The 15,060-nt window shown below is 44.0% G+C and overlaps 3 non-coding genes across 3 annotated transcripts; all 3 read right to left on the bottom strand.

The window, feature by feature from the left end:
• Positions 1–1,029: 1,029 nt before the first annotated feature.
• Positions 1,030–1,101, bottom strand: TRNAE-UUC (transfer RNA glutamic acid (anticodon UUC)). The gene has a single exon. It is a non-coding gene; the product is annotated as a tRNA-Glu (tRNA).
• A 2,890-nt stretch (positions 1,102–3,991) lies between these two features.
• On the bottom strand, positions 3,992–4,063 carry TRNAE-UUC (transfer RNA glutamic acid (anticodon UUC)). Its single transcript has one exon. It is a non-coding gene; the product is annotated as a tRNA-Glu (tRNA).
• An 8,810-nt stretch (positions 4,064–12,873) lies between these two features.
• TRNAE-UUC (transfer RNA glutamic acid (anticodon UUC)) lies at positions 12,874–12,945 on the bottom strand. The gene has a single exon. It is a non-coding gene; the product is annotated as a tRNA-Glu (tRNA).
• Between the last annotated feature and the right edge of the window lie 2,115 nt (positions 12,946–15,060).

The following is a 15,060-nucleotide window of genomic DNA, read 5'->3' as shown; positions in this document are numbered from 1 at the left end:
TCAAGACCTGCAATAAATTAAAACAAAAGTATTATTACAAACATTCCAGGTCCTACCGATATTGGAACTCAGATTGCTGGATTCAGAGTCCAGAGTGCTAATCATTACACGATGGAACCAACGTCCACGATCCTCAACCCTAGGAGTCCTGAAGCAGTGTCAGTCGCCACCTACTGTCTATCGCTTGAATTCGTTCACACTGTAAATCAAACATGACAAATCCAACAGCACAACTAAAATGTGTATTTCACAAGTAATAACATAAAAACAGAAATATACTTTTGATGATGCAGAAACAAAGAAAACGTCTCGTCTGATGCTTCGAAATCTCCATTTAGCATGGCCCCTTAACTAACCTCCAAGAGTCTTTGCACGGCTGGGAACCTTTGTAAAAGGTTCAGTGGGTCACTGTGAATGCAGCAGATCTTCACCCCTGTATTTCTTACAAAGAAGCAGAGTTTTATTCCAGGTACAGGAGGCATCTCTGGTGTCTGATTCTACCGGTAGTGTTCAGCCTACCCTCTCTGAGAGAGCAGCAGTGAGGGTACAAAGCACACTGGTTGCAAAATGTGGACACTGCAAACAACAGCTGCAATATCACAGATGATATAAAACACATAAAGTACTCAAGTCTTATACTAGAAACAACACAGCAGGGGAATCATGTCATAAAACAAATGATGAACCCACAGTATGGACGGGGCAGGTAATAAAATGCGAATTTCCCATGGTGGGACCACAGTCAATTGCTGCCTTCTTCTCTGTGCCCCGGTCTCTTTATATAATCTGTACTTTTTGTTGTGCAATAAAAGAAAAACAAGGAATAACCCTTCATAGTATTAATGTACAGGTCAAGGGCTGGGGAGAGAGGGCTGTAGATTTGGGGGTCGGTGTAAACCTCTGACGGCATTAGATGGAAGCAGAAGACAAAGCAAGTGACATTTATTAAGACTTTAGGTGCATTTAGGTTTATAGAAAAAAACTGAGAAAGATTAAAATGTCTGAGTAGTGAAAAAAAAATATATGGATTTCCCATACCGGGAGTCGAACCCGGGCCGCCTGGGTGAAAACCAGGAATCCTAACCGCTAGACCATATGGGAACTGTGAACTTTTTATACAGCTTAGTGTATGTGAGGTGTCTCCCAAGGTCACACTGCATTCCGTACACTGAGAGTTATATTGTTCTTCTCAGTAGTACACAATCAATTGGGGTAACAGACACCTCACTTCTGACAAAAGAGAAGGAATGACCAGAAGTCATCATTTATGCCACAACCTGTCAGGTCTCATTATTTACAACCTTAGAGCTTCTATACATACACAGAGCCCAGGACACGGAGGACAGCAGCAGTCCCTGCATTCACTATTACTAACCCCTCCCCTTGAGCCAGACAAAGCCACGCCCCTCCCGTAGGACACTCCTGGGTTTCCTCACCAGACTGATGGCCCCACAGACCCCTCTCCAGTTATCTTCCAGCTGCTTCCTTGACGACACTCCCCTGCACCTGTCACAGGCTCCAGGCTGCCCTCCTGGGGCTCGAGTTATACTCCTTCTCTATCTACTAACAGCACCGACTCCAGTCCTGACACTGGATTGGTTCACACAGAGAAGAAACAGCTCAGAAGTAGTCTGGGTTGTTCCCAGGTACCTGCATCTTCACAGAGTGACTGCCAGGGGGCAGCACAGCCAAAGCACTCACAGCCCACAAGGCTACAAATAATCAATTGGATGTCAGCAGCCTTGTCAGAGGCGCAGAGACTAGTAATTCCACAATATTTTGGGACAGCAGAGGAAGAAGCAAGTGCTGAGCTGAAGTGGTCACTGCTGTTTTGTCACAACACCAGACATATGTTCTTAAAAGCATGTAAGCACACATTCTTAGGAATTCTCGGTCGTCTTCTCCCTTTCTGACATTATACCAATTGTATACACCCGAATGGAGAAAAGTTAAAATATAAGGTACTAGGAATATGCGCCAAAGGTAGGCAAATTAAACATTTCAAGTACAAATATTACCATATTTATTGATGTAAAATGTAAACAAGTTAGACTGAAAATATGTGTGTGTGTTTACAAAGGATGTCTAAAGTGTATGCTGTGAGGTCAGGTTGCAGTTCACTACTTGCACTTGTGCCTTTCACAAGTGTGAGTACCCAGTTACACTAATGTCTGCTCTGACTTGTTATTCTGAGAGTCATGTGCTAAAGGGGGGCTTCCACCCTAGTTTGAGGGACCAGAGTATGAATGCCCCCGGGCACAGGAAGTACACAGTCCTCATTGATACAACTGTGGCCCAGTAACTTCTGACTGCCCTTTGACCCCACAGACTGGCACATATATGTCATCAGACTATAGCACCGTGGTACATATGCACACATGTGCATGTACACGTCAGCCAGTTTTTTATTCATTTATGTGCTAATACTGTTCAGCATCAGGATGTGATGTCGAAGGAGACTGTTAGAGAGCGCCGAAGTCTCTGGTATTTCAAGACAAAACTAGAGACCTTTTCACACTCATATACTGCTCCAGGCAGATCTTCCACTGCAAATGCAAGTTATATGAGTCCAGCTGAAAACTGTTTATTTTTGGGTACTTGCTTTAGTCAAAGGTTACCATTTGCAACTCACAAAAAAAAAGCAAAGGGCAATTTCATACATTAACACTTTGGTAAAGTCGTTCTTTCACACCGTACATTTCCGTAAGTTTCTCTCTCCTTGTAAGTTATCCGGTGTGAAGGCCAAGTGGAGTCAGGTCCACACTGTGCATCTTACAGTTGTGTAGCCAGAGTAGAGAGGTGTCCACACAGACACAGGACGTAGACAACACCTGTGTGTAGCATCAAGTGTCCCCAGCAACGCCTATAGAATAATATATAGATGCCCCCAAACCGCAGAAACCACGAGGGGAATGAAAAGAGGAAGAGACGGGTTATGTCAGAGATACAAATGGTTTCCTGCTCAAGACCTGCAATAAATTAAAACAAAAGTATTATTACAAACATTCCAGGTCCTACCGATATTGGAACTCAGATTGCTGGATTCAGAGTCCAGAGTGCTAATCATTACACGATGGAACCAACGTCCACGATCCTCAACCCTAGGAGTCCTGAAGCAGTGTCAGTCGCCACCTACTGTCTATCGCTTGAATTCGTTCACACTGTAAATCAAACATGACAAATCCAACAGCACAACTAAAATGTGTATTTCACAAGTAATAACATAAAAACAGAAATATACTTTTGCTGATGCAGAAACAAAGAAAACGTCTCGTCTGATGCTTCGAAATCTCCATTTAGCATGGCCCCTTAACTAACCACCAAGAGTCTTTCCATGGCTGGGAACCTTCGTAAAAGGGTCAGTGGGTCACTGTGAATGCAGCAGATCTTCACCCCTGTTTTTCTTACAAAGAAGCAGAGTTTTATTCCAGGTACAGGAGGCATCTCTGGTGTCTGATACTACCGGTAGTGTTCAGCCTACCCTCTCTGAGAGAGCAGCAGTGAGGGTACAAAGCACACTGGTTGCAAAATGTGGACACTGCAAACAACAGCTGCAATATCACAGATGATATAAAACACATAAAGTACTCAAGTCTTATACTAGAAACAACACATCAGGGGAATCATGTCATAAAACAAATGATGAACCCACAGTATGGACGGGGCAGGTAATAAAATGCGAATTTCCCATGGTGGGACCACAGTCAATTGCTGCCTTCTTCTCTGTGCCCCGGTCTCTTTATATAATCTGTACTTTTTGTTGTGCAATAAAAGAAAAACAAGGAATAACCCTTCATAGTATTAATGTACAGGTCAAGGGCTGGGGAGAGAGGGCTGTAGATTTGGGGGTCGGTGTAAACCTCTGACAGCATTAGATGGAAGCAGAAGACAAAGCAAGTGACATTTATTAAGACTTTAGGTGCATTTAGGTTTATAGAAAAAAACTGAGAAAGATTAAAATGTCTGAGTAGTGAAAAAAAAAAATATGGATTTCCCATACCGGGAATCGAACCCGGGCCGCCTGGGTGAAAACCAGGAATCCTAACCGCTAGACCATATGGGAACTGTGAACTTTTTATACAGCTTAGTGTATGTGAGGTGTCTCCCAAGGTCACACTGCATTCCGTACACTGAGAGTTATATTGTTCTTCTCAGTAGTACACAATCAATTGGGGTAACAGACACCTCACTTCTGACAAAAGAGAAGGAATGACCAGAAGTCATCATTTCTGCCACAACCTGTCAGGTCTCATTATTTACAACCTTAGAGCTTCTACACATACACAGAGCCCAGGACACGGAGGACAGCAGCAGTCCCTGCATTCACTTTTACTAACCCCTCCCCTTGAGCCAGAGAAAGCCACGCCCCTCCTGTAGGACACTCCTGGGTTTCCTCACCAGACTGATGGCCCCACAGACCCCTCTCCAGTTATCTTCCAGCTGCTTCCTTGACGACACTCCCCTGCACCTGTCACAGGCTCCAGGCTGCCCTCCTGGGGCTCGAGTTATACTCCTTCTCTATCTACTAACAGCACCGACTCCAGTCCTGACACTGGATTGGTTCACACAGAGAAGAAACAGCTCAGAAGTAGTCTGGGTTGTTCCCAGGTACCTGCATCTTCACAGAGTGACTGCCAGGGGGCAGCACAGCCAAAGCACTCACAGCCCACAAGGCTACAAATCATCAATTGGATGTCAGCAGCCTTGTCAGAGGCGCAGAGACTAGTAATTCCACAATATTTTGGGACAGCAGAGGAAGAAGCAAGTGCTGAGCTGAAGTGGTCTCTGCTGTTTTGTCACAACACCAGACATATGTTCTTAAAAGCATTTAAGCACACATTCTTAAGAATTCTCGGTAGTCTTCTCCCTTTCTGACATTATACCAATTGTAAACACCCGAATGGAGAAAAGTTAAAATATAAGGTACTAGGAATATGCGCCAAAGGTAGGCAAATTAAACATTTCAAGTACAAATATTACCATATTTATTGATGTAAAATGTAAACAAGTTAGACTGAAAATATGTGTGTGTGTTTACAAAGGATGTCTAAAGTGTATGCTGTGAGGTCAGGTCGCAGTTCAGTACTTGCACTTGTGCCTTTCACAAGTGTGAGTACCCAGTTACACTAATGTCTTCTCTGACTTGTTATTCTGAGAGTCATGTACTAAAGGGGGGCTTCCACCCTAGTTTGAGGGACCAGAGTACGAATGCCCCAGGGCACAGGAAGTACACAGTCCTCATTGATTCAACTGTGGCCCAGTAACTTCTGACTGCCCTTTGACCCCACAGACTGGCACATGTATGTCATCAGACTATAGCACCGTGGTACATATGCACACATGTGCATGTACACGTCAGCCAGTTTTTTATTCATTTATGTGCTAATACTGTTCAGCATCAGGATGTGATGTCGAAGGAGACTGTTAGAGAGCGCCGAAGTCTCTGGTATTTCAAGACAAAACTAGAGACCTTTTCACACTCATATACTGCTCCAGGCAGATCTTCCACTGCAAATGCAAGTTATATGAGTCCAGCTGAAAACTGTTTATTTTTGGGTACTTGCTTTAGTCAAAGGTTACCATTTGCAACTCACAAAAAAAAAGCAAAGGGCAATTTCATACATTAACACTTTGGTAAAGTCGTTCTTTCACACCGTACATTTCCGTAAGTTTCTCTCTCCTTGTAAGTTATCCGGTGTGAAGGCCAAGTGGAGTCAGGTCCACACTGTGCATCTTACAGTTGTGTAGCCAGAGTAGAGAGGTGTCCACACAGACACAGGAAGTAGACAACACCTGTGTGTAGCATCAAGTGTCCCCAGCAACGCCTATAGAATAATGTATAGATGCCCCCAAACCGCAGAAACCACGAGGGGAATGAAAAGAGGAAGAGACGGGTTATGTCAGAGATACAAATGGTTTCCTGCTCAAGACCTGCAATAAATTAAAACAAAAGTATTATTACAAACATTCCAGGTCCTACCGATATTGGAACTCAGATTGCTGGATTCAGAGTCCAGAGTGCTAATCATTACACGATGGAACCAACGTCCACGATCCTCAACCCTAGGAGTCCTGAAGCAGTGTCAGTCGCCACCTACTGTCTATCGCTTGAATTCGTTCACACTGTAAATCAAACATGACAAATCCAACAGCACAACTAAAATGTGTATTTCACAAGTAATAACATAAAAACAGAAATATACTTTTGCTGATGCAGAAACAAAGAAAACGTCTCGTCTGATGCTTTGAAATCTCCATTTAGCATGGCCCCTTAACTAACCACCAAGAGTCTTTGCACGGCTGGGAACCTTCGTAAAAGGGTCAGTGGGTCACTGTGAATGCAGCAGATCTTCACCCCTGTTTTTCTTACAAAGAAGCAGAGTTTTATTCCAGGTACAGGAGGCATCTCTGGTGTCTGATACTACCGGTAGTGTTCAGCCTACCCTCTCTGAGAGAGCAGCAGTGAGGGTACAAAGCACACTGGTTGCAAAATGTGGACACTGCAAACAACAGCTGCAATATCACAGATGATATAAAACACATAAAGTACTCAAGTCTTATACTAGAAACAACACAGCAGGGGAATCATGTCATAAAACAAATGATGAACCCACAGTATGGACGGGGCAGGTAATAAAATGCGAATTTCCCATGGTGGGACCACAGTCAATTGCTGCCTTCTTCTCTGTGCCCCGGTCTCTTTATATAATCTGTACTTTTTGTTGTGCAATAAAAGAAAAACAAGGAATAACCCTTCATAGTATTAATGTACAGGACAAGGGCTGGGGAGAGAGGGCTGTAGATTTGGGGGTCGGTGTAAACCTCTGACAGCATTAGATGGAAGCATAAGACAAAGCAAGTGACATTTATGTGCATTTTAGGTGCATTTAGGTTTATAGAAAAAAACTGAGAAAGATTAAAATGTCTGAGTAGTGAAAAAAAAAAAATGGAGTTCCCATACCGGGAGTTGAACCCGGGCCGCCAGGGTGAAAACCAGGAATCCTAACGGCTAGACCATATGAGAACTGTGAACTCATCATACAGCTCAGTGTATGTGAGGTGTCTCCTAGGTCACACTGCATTCCGTACACTGAGAGTTATATTGTTCTTCTCAGTAGTACACAATCAATTGGGGTAACAGACACCTCACTTCTGACAAAAGAGAAGGAATGACCAGAAGTCATCATTTCTGCCACAACCTGTCAGGTCTCATTATTTACAACCTTAGAGCTTCTACACATACACAGAGCCCAGGACACGGAGGACAGCAGCAGTCCCTGCATTCACTATTACTAACCCCTCCCCTTGAGCCAGACAAAGACACGCCCCTCCCGTAGGACACTCCTGGGTTTCCTCACCAGACTGATGGCCCCACAGACCCCTCTCCAGTTATCTTCCAGCTGCTTCCTTGACGACACTCCCCTGCACCTGTCACAGGCTCCAGGCTGCCCTCCTGGGGCTCGAGTTATACTCCTTCTCTATCTACTAACAGCACCGACTCCAGTCCTGACACTGGATTGGTTCACACAGAGAAGAAACAGCTCAGAAGCAGTCTGGGTTGTTCCCAGGTACCTGCATCTTCACAGAGTGACTGCCAGGGGGCAGCACAGCCAAAGCACTCACAGCCCACAAGGCTTCAAATCATCAATTGGATGTCAGCAGCCTTGTCAGAGGCGCAGAGACTAGTAATTCCACAATATTTTGGGACAGCAGAGGAAGAAGCAAGTGCTGAGCTGAAGTGGTCACTGCTGTTTTGTCACAACACCAGACATATGTTCTTAAAAGCATGTAAGCACACATTCTTAAGAATTCTCGGTCGTCTTCTCCCTTTCTGACATTATACCAATTGTATACACCCGAATGGAGAAAAGTTAAAATATAAGGTACTAGGAATATGCGCCAAAGGTAGGCAAATTAAACATTTCAAGTACAAATATTACCATATTTATTGATGTAAAATGTAAACAAGTTAGACTGAAAATATGTGTGTGTGTTTACAAAGGATGTCTAAAGTGTATGCTGTGAGGTCAGGTTGCAGTTCACTACTTGCACTTGTGCCTTTCACAAGTGTGAGTACCCAGTTACACTAATGTCTGCTCTGACTTGTTTTTCTGAGAGTCATGTGCTAAAGGGGGGCTTCCACCCTAGTTTGAGGGACCAGAGTATGAATGCCCCAGTGCACAGGAAGTACACAGTCCTCATTGATACAACTGTGGCCCAGTAACTTCTGACTGCCCTTTGACCCCACAGACTGGCACATATATGTCATCAGACTATAGCACCGTGGTACATATGCACACATGTGCATGTACACGTCAGCCAGTTTTTTATTCATTTATGTGCTAATACTGTTCAGCATCAGGATGTGATGTCGAAGGAGACTGGTGGAGAGCGCCGAAGTCTCTGGTATTTCAAGACAAAACTAGAGACCTTTTCACACTCATATACTGCTCCAGGCAGATCTTCCACTGCAAATGCAAGTTATATGAGTCCAGCTGAAAACTGTTTATTTTTGGGTACTTGCTTTAGTCAAAGGTTACCATTTGCAACTCACAAAAAAAAAGCAAAGGGCAATTTCATACATTAACACTTTGGTAAAGTCGTTCTTTCACACCGTACATTTCCGTAAGTTTCTCTCTCCTTGTAAGTTATCCGGTGTGAAGGCCAAGTGGAGTCAGGTCCACACTGTGCATCTTACAGTTGTGTAGCCAGAGTAGAGAGGTGTCCGCACAGACACAGGACGTAGACAACACCTGTGTGTAGCATCAAGTGTCCCCAGCAACGCCTATAGAATAATGTATAGATGCCCCCAAACCGCAGAAACCACGAGGGGAATGAAAAGAGGAAGAGACGGGTTATGTCAGAGATACAAATGGTTTCCTGCTCAAGACCTGCAATAAATTAAAACAAAAGTATTATTACAAACATTCCAGGTCCTACCGATATTGGAACTCAGATTGCTGGATTCAGAGTCCAGAGTGCTAATCATTACACGATGGAACCAACGTCCACGATCCTCAACCCTAGGAGTCCTGAAGCAGTGTCAGTCGCCACCTACTGTCTATCGCTTGAATTCGTTCACACTGTAAATCAAACATGACAAATCCAACAGCACAACTAAAATGTGTATTTCACAAGTAATAACATAAAAACAGAAATATACTTTTGCTGATGCAGAAACAAAGAAAACGTCTCGTCTGATGCTTCGAAATCTCCATTTAGCATGGCCCCTTAACTAACCACCAAGAGTCTTTGCACGGCTGGGAACCTTTGTAAAAGGGTCAGTGGGTCACTGTGAATGCCGCAGATCTTCACCCCTGTATTTCTTACAAAGAAGCAGAGTTTTATTCCAGGTACAGGAGGCATCTCTGGTGTCTGATACTACCGGTAGTGTTCAGCCTACCCTCTCTGAGAGAGCAGCAGTGAGGGTACAAAGCACACTGGTTGCAAAATGTGGACACTGCAAACAACAGCTGCAATATCACAGATGATATAAAACACATAAAGTACTCAAGTCTTATACTAGAAACAACACAGCAGGGGAATCATGTCATAAAACAAATGATGAACCCACAGTATGGACGGGGCAGGTAATAAAATGCGAATTTCCCATGGTGGGACCACAGTCAATTGCTGCCTTCTTCTCTGTGCCCCGGTCTCTTTATATAATCTGTACTTTTTGTTGTGCAATAAAAGAAAAACAAGGAATAACCCTTCATAGTATTAATGTACAGGTCAAGGGCTGGGGAGAGAGGGCTGTAGATTTGGGGGTCGGTGTAAACCTCTGACGGCATTAGATGGAAGCAGAAGACAAAGCAAGTGACATTTATTAAGACTTTAGGTGCATTTAGGTTTATAAAAAAAAACTGAGAAAGATTAAAATGTCGGAGTAGTGAAAAAAAAAATATGGATTTTCCATACCAGGAGTCGAACTAGGGGCCGTCTGGGTGAAAACCAGGAATCCTAACCGCTAGACCATATGGGAACTGTGAACTTTTTATACAGCTTAGTGTATGTGAGGTGTCTCCCAAGGTCACACTGCATTCCGTACACTGAGAGTTATATTGTTCTTCTCAGTAGTACACAATCAATTGGGGTAACAGACACCTCACTTCTGACAAAAGAGAAGGAATGACCAGAAGTCATCATTTCTGCCACAACCTGTCAGGTCTCATTATTTACAACCTTAGAGCTTCTACACATACACAGAGCCCAGGACACGGAGGACAGCAGCAGTCCCTGCATTCACTTTTACTAACCCCTCCCCTTGAGCCAGACAAAGCCACGCCCCTCCCGTAGGACACTCCTGGGTTTCCTCACCAGACTGATGGCCCCACAGACCCCTCTCCAGTTATCTTCCAGCTGCTTCCTTGACGACACTCCCCTGCACCTGTCACAGGCTCCAGGCTGCCCTCCTGGGGCTCGAGTTATACTCCTTCTCTATCTACTAACAGCACCGACTCCAGTCCTGACACTGGATTGGGTCACACAGAGAAGAAACAGCTCAGAAGTAGTCTGGGTTGTTCCCAGGTACCTGCATCTTCACAGAGTGACTGCCAGGGGGCAGCACAGCCAAAGCACTCACAGCCCACAAGGCTACAAATCATCAATTGGATGTCAGCAGCCTTGTCAGAGGCGCAGAGACTAGTAATTCCACAATATTTTGGGACAGCAGAGGAAGAAGCAAGTGCTGAGCTGAAGTGGTCACTGCTGTTTTGTCACAACACCAGACATATGTTCTTAAAAGCATGTAAGCACACATTCTTAAGAATTCTCGGTAGTCTTCTCCCTTTCTGACATTATACCAATTGTATACACCCGAATGGAGAAAAGTTAAAATATAAGGTACTAGGAATATGCGCCAAAGGTAGGCAAATTAAACATTTCAAGTACAAATATTACCATATTTATTGATGTAAAATGTAAACAAGTTAGACTGAAAATATGTGTGTGTGTTTACAAAGCATGTCTAAAGTGTATGCTGTGAGGTCAGGTTGCAGTTCACTACTTGCACTTGTGCCTTTCACAAGCGTGAGTACCCAGTTACACTAATGTCTGCTCTGACTTGTTATTCTGAGAGTCATGTGCTAAAGGGGGGCTTCCACCCTAGTATGAGGGACCAGAGTACGAATGCCCCAGGGCACAGGAAGTACACAGTCCTCATTGATACAACTGTGGCCCAGTAACTTCTGACTGCCCTTTGACCCCACAGACTGGCACATGTATGTCATCAGACTATAGCACCGTGGTACATATGCACACATGTGCATGTACACGTCAGCCAGTTTTTTATTCATTTATGTGCTAATACTGTTCAGCATCAGGATGTGATGTCGAAGGAGACTGTTAGAGAGCGCCGAAGTCTCTGGTATTTCAAGACAAAACTAGAGACCTTTTCACACTCATATACTGCTCCAGGCAGATCTTCCACTGCAAATGCAAGTTATATGAGTCCAGCTGAAAACTGTTTATTTTTGGGTACTTGCTTTAGTCAAAGGTTACCATTTGCAACTCACAAAAAAAAAGCAAAGGGCAATTTCATACATTAACACTTTGGTAAAGTCGTTCTTTCACACCGTACATTTCCGTAAGTTTCTCTCTCCTTGTAAGTTATCCGGTGTGAAGACCAAGTGGAGTCAGGTCCACACTGTGCATCTTACAGTTATGTAGCCAGAGTAGACAGGTGTCCACACAGACACAGGACGTAGACAACACCTGTGTGTAGCATCAAGTGTCCCCAGCAACGCCTATAGAATAATGTATAGATGCCCCCAAACCGCAGAAACCACGAGGGGAATGAAAAGAGGAAGAGACGGGTTATGTCAGAGATACAAATGGTTTCCTGCTCAAGACCTGCAATAAATTAAAACAAAAGTATTATTACAAACATTCCAGGTCCTACCGATATTGGAACTCAGATTGCTGGATTCAGAGTCCAGAGTGCTAATCATTACACAATGGAACCAACGTCCACGATCCTCAACCCTAGGAGTCCTGAAGCAGTGTCAGTCGCCACCTACTGTCTATCGCTTGAATTCGTTCACACTGTAAATCAAACATGACAAATCCAACAGCACAACTAAAATGTGTATTTCACAAGTAATAACATAAAAACAGAAATATACTTTTGCTGATGCAGAAACAAAGAAAACGTCTCGTCTGATGCTTCGAAATCTCCATTTAGCATGGCCCCTTAACTAACCACCAAGAGTCTTTGCACGGCTGGGAACCTTTGTAAAAGGGTCAGTGGGTCACTGTGAATGCAGCAGATCTTCACCCCTGTATTTCTTACAAAGAAGCAGAGTTTTATTCCAGGTACAGGAGGCATCTCTGGTGTCTGATTCTACCGGTAGTGTTCAGCCTACCCTCTCTGAGAGAGCAGCAGTGAGGGTACAAAGCACACTGGTTGCAAAATGTGGACACTGCAAACAACAGCTGCAATATCACAGATGATATAAAACACATAAAGTACTCAAGTCTTATACTAGAAACAACACAGCAGGGGAATCATGTCATAAAACAAATGATGAACCCACAGTATGGACGGGGCAGGTAATAAAATGCGAATTTCCCATGGTGGGACCACAGTCAATTGCTGCCTTCTTCTCTGTGCCCCGGTCTCTTTATATAATCTGTACTTTTTGTTGTGCAATAAAAGAAAAACAAGGAATAACCCTTCATAGTATTAATGTACAGGTCAAGGGCTGGGGAGAGAGGGCTGTAGATTTGGGGGTCGGTGTAAACCTCTGACGGCATTAGATGGAAGCAGAAGACAAAGCAAGTGACATTTATTAAGACTTTAGGTGCATTTAGGTTTATAGAAAAAACTGAGAAAGATTAAAATGTCTGAGTAGTGAAAAAAAAAATATGGATTTCCCATACCGGGAGTCGAACCCGGGCCGCCTGGGTGAAAACCAGGAATCCTAACCGCTAGACCATATGGGAACTGTGAACTTTTTATACAGCTTAGTGTATGTGAGGTGTCTCCCAAGGTCACACTGCATTCCGTACACTGAGAGTTATATTGTTCTTCTCAGTAGTACACAATCAATTGGGGTAACAGACACCTCACTTCTGACAAAAGAGAAGGAATGACCAGAAGTCATCATTTATGCCGCAACCTGTCAGGTCTCATTATTTACAACCTTAGAGCTTCTATACATACACAGAGCCCAGGACACGGAGGACAGCAGCAGTCCCTGCATTCACTATTACTAACCCCTCCCCTTGAGCCAGACAAAGCCACGCCCCTCCCGTAGGACACTCCTGGGTTTCCTCACCAGACTGATGGCCCCACAGACCCCTCTCCAGTTATCTTCCAGCTGCTTCCTTGACGACACTCCCCTGCACCTGTCACAGGCTCCAGGCTGCCCTCCTGGGGCTCGAGTTATACTCCTTCTCTATCTACTAACAGCACCGACTCCAGTCCTGACACTGGATTGGTTCACACAGAGAAGAAACAGCTCAGAAGCAGTCTGGGTTGTTCCCAGGTACCTGCATCTTCACAGAGTGACTGCCAGGGGGCAGCACAGCCAAAGCACTCACAGCCCACAAGGCTACAAATCATCAATTGGATGTCAGCAGCCTTGTCAGAGGCGCAGAGACTAGTAATTCCACAGTATTTTGGGACAGCAGAGGAAGAAGCAAGTGCTGAGCTGAAGTGGTCACTGCTGTTTTGTCACAACACCAGACATATGTTCTTAAAAGCATGTAAGCACACATTCTTAGGAATTCTCGGTCATCTTCTCCCTTTCTGACATTATACCAATTGTATACACCCGAATGGAGAAAAGTTAAAATATAAGGTACTAGGAATATGTGCCAAAGGTAGGCAAATTAAACATTTCAAGTACAAATATTACCATATTTATTGATGTAAAATGTAAACAAGTTAGACTGAAAATATGTGTGTGTGTTTACAAAGGATGTCTAAAGTGTATGCTGTGAGGTCAGGTTGCAGTTCACTACTTGCACTTGTGCCTTTCACAAGTGTGAGTACCCAGTTACACTAATGTCTGCTCTGACTTGTTATTCTGAGAGTCATGTGCTAAAGGGGGGCTTCCACCCTAGTTTGAGGGACCAGAGTATGAATGCCCCAGGGCACAGGAAGTACACAGTCCTCATTGATACAACTGTGGCCCAGTAACTTCTGACTGCCCTTTGACCCCACAGACTGGCACATATATGTCATCAGACTATAGCACCGTGGTACATATGCACACATGTGCATGTACACGTCAGCCAGTTTTTTATTCATTTATGTGCTAATACTGTTCAGCATCAGGATGTGATGTCGAAGGAGACTGGTGGAGAGCGCCGAAGTCTCTGGTATTTCAAGACAAAACTAGAGACCTTTTCACACTCATATACTGCTCCAGGCAGATCTTCCACTGCAAATGCAAGTTATATGAGTCCAGCTGAAAACTGTTTATTTTTGGGTACTTGCTTTAGTCAAAGGTTACCATTTGCAACTCACAAAAAAAAAGCAAAGGGCAATTTCATACATTAACACTTTGGTAAAGTCGTTCTTTCACACCGTACATTTCCGTAAGTTTCTCTCTCCTTGTAAGTTATCCGGTGTGAAGGCCAAGTGGAGTCAGGTCCACACTGTGCATCTTACAGTTGTGTAGCCAGAGTAGAGAGGTGTCCACACAGACACAGGACGTAGACAACACCTGTGTGTAGCATCAAGTGTCCCCAGCAACGCCTATAGAATAATGTATAGATGCCCCCAAACCGCAGAAACCACGAGGGGAATGAAAAGAGGAAGAGACGGGTTATGTCAGAGATACAAATGGTTTCCTGCTCAAGACCTGCAATAAATTAAAACAAAAGTATTATTACAAACATTCCAGGTTCTACCGATATTGGAACTCAGATTGCTGGATTCAGAGTCCAGAGTGCTAATCATTACACGATGGAACCAACGGCCACGATCCTCAACCCTAGGAGTCCTGAAGCAGTGTCAGTCGCCACCTACTGTCTATCGCTTGAATTCGTTCACACTGTAAATCAAACATGACAAATCCAACAGCACAACTAAAATGTGTATTTCACAAG

Source organism: Pleurodeles waltl, unplaced genomic scaffold (genome assembly GCF_031143425.1).
Source record: "Pleurodeles waltl isolate 20211129_DDA unplaced genomic scaffold, aPleWal1.hap1.20221129 scaffold_39, whole genome shotgun sequence".
Taxonomy (NCBI): domain Eukaryota; kingdom Metazoa; phylum Chordata; class Amphibia; order Caudata; family Salamandridae; genus Pleurodeles; species Pleurodeles waltl.
The sequence above is the reverse complement of the archived record's forward strand: the minus strand, read 5'-3'. Positions and strand labels throughout refer to the sequence as shown.